The following is a 2,643-nucleotide window of genomic DNA, read 5'->3' on the forward strand; positions in this document are numbered from 1 at the left end:
GGAGTGGCAGGGATTAGGTAGAGGTTAGGAGACTTGGAGGACAAGGCAGAACTGAGCTCAAACCAGAAGGGGTGGGAGGGGTGTCAGGAGGGCAGGACCACAGCCGACGTTTCTCAGCTGTCAGGCAGGCTGTGAGATTCAGTTTCTTTTACTCTCTACATGGCTTGGGACTTCAACAGCCTCAGTGCTAGCTTTTTCCCTGGCCCAATCTAGGAGAGCAGGGGCCACTTAGTGGGGGCAGTCCCTCTGAATACACTCCATCTCCAGCAAAGGAAGAGGCGCTAGCAAAAGGCTAAATCAGATTCACCTTCGGAACCAGCAGAATCTGGTTCATGTGATTTCAAGCTCCCCCTCTCTGCCCCCAAAGCTCTCCACCTTCTTGCTGATGTCTCAAATTCTTTTAACAAGGGGAAAAGTCTTTCATGCCACAATTAGGAATAAAAGGCATAAAATGCAAACGCCCGACTGAGCTCCAGTTGGAGAATAATCAATCAGTCCTTGGAATATAAATTACTAATATCAGATTCTTTCCTGGTATGATAGAGGTAGGAGGGTTAAAAGAGCTGACACCTTCCAAAACGGGGGTGCCAAGGAGATGGGAGCCGAGGAGGGGCAGTCCCCTCCAGGTGTACAACACTGTGAAGTTTGATGAGGGTGTGGGTGTGTGTGAATGCTTTGTGTCACTTACTGCTCACGACTCTGGGAGGCAAGCATTTGTGTTCTCCCTGTTGTTCACAGAAGGAAACTGAGGCTCAGAGCTGTTAAGTAACTATTTCCAGGACTAGTGACTACTAAACTACGGATACCTAGTTTGAACGTGCAACTGAGGTTCTGCCTGCAAGCCCAGTGAGCATTAAAATACACCAAAGTTCCCGAGAAAAACTGGAGACAAAAGAAATAACCTACAAACTTTTACAATTTTGCCTTGGCTGAAACTTATTTACCTTCAGATAGGGGAGGACACACGAATCTGTGCACGGAGTAATTTTGGTATGTAACTGCCAAGACAGGCAGCCTGCTTTGCATGATATATGAAGACTTAAAAACAAAAAAAGGAAGTTGAGTGTTGACTTTGTAAAAAAGAAGTTTCATTTTTGTGAATTCGTTATCTGAGATGTCCCCATATTTTCATTAATTTATCCTCTCCTCACAAAGTCCCACTGACCTTCCCTGCCAATCTACCAAGGTAGCCCAGGGCTTAAACTATTTCTAGTTTAGTATGGACATTTATGCTTATTTTTCTTTAAAAACAATTTGAATTGAAGTATAGCACTCCTATAGAAATATGCACAAAAATGAAACTTTCTGGCTCCGTAAATTATCACAAAACAAATGCCTGTGAAGCCATCACCCAGATTGGGAAGTAAAACCCCTCTAGCACTCTGGAAGGCCCCTTCTTGCCCCCACCTCCCCACCACAAGACGTCACTACTCTCTCTTTCCTTCCCAAAGCTTACTTCTATCTGACTTCAGGGTATAGATTAGTATTGCCTATTTTGAACTTCTTATAAATGGACTCATATGTGATTTTGTGTTTGACTTATTTTGATCAATGTTATATACAAGAGAGTCACTCATTGTTGCATGCAGCTGTAGTTTATTATTGCTGTATAGTGTATGTACCACTGCACAAATATACCCCATTCAATTATCTATTCTACTGTTGGAATTTGGATTGCTTCCAGTTTGGTGCTATTATGAATAATGTTACTATGAAAACTCTTGTACGTGCCTTTTGATGCATATGTGCATATTTCTACTGGATATATACCTGGGATTGGAACTGCTGAGTCATAGAATATAGGTAAGTTTAAGTTTAGTAGATAATACCAAGCTGTTTTCCAGGTAATTGTACCAAAGTACAGTCCCACCAACAATGTACGAGTGTTCCAGTAGCTACATGACTGCCAACACTTGCTATTGCCAATCGTGTTAATTTTAGTTACTCTAGTAGTGTATTAGTGTTTCACTGTGATTTTAGTTTCTATTTCCTTGATTACTAAAAAGTTGATCATTTTTGTATGTTTACTGGCCATTGAATTATCCTCTTAGAAGTACTTTTCTCACCCATTTTCTATTGAATTGTCTTTTTGTTGACTTCTAAGGGCTCTTTATATATTTCAGATTAAGTCTTTGTCACTTTCTATGGATGAGAAATAACTTCTATGGATGAGAAATAACTTCTCTGACTCTGTGCATGTTTTTTTCCTCCTCATGGTATTTTTTGATGAGAAGTTCCTAATTTTGATGTAGTCCAATTTATTGATCCTTTCTTTCATGGTTAGTACTTTTGTGTCCTTTTTAAAGAATTTTTGTTTTTCTCCCAAGTCCATGGAGATCATGTTCTATATTTTTATAAAGTAGCTTTATGCAGTTGTCTTTCACTTTTAGATATACAAGCCAACTGAAATTAATTTGAATATATACTATGGTATAAAGGTCAAGTTTTGGCTTTTCTGTACAAATATCCAAATGTTCCAACATCATTTATAGACACCGTTGTCCTGCTTTCACCATTCTGCAGTGTCAGAACCCAGCGCTCACACGTGCGTGGTATTTCCTGGGCTCTCTTCTGTTCCGCTGCTCTATTTAACAATCTTTGTGCTAATGTTGCACTGTCTTAATTATTAAAACTTAATGGTTT

Source organism: Propithecus coquereli, unplaced genomic scaffold (genome assembly GCF_000956105.1).
Source record: "Propithecus coquereli isolate 6110/MARCELLA unplaced genomic scaffold, Pcoq_1.0 Scaffold6, whole genome shotgun sequence".
Taxonomy (NCBI): domain Eukaryota; kingdom Metazoa; phylum Chordata; class Mammalia; order Primates; family Indriidae; genus Propithecus; species Propithecus coquereli.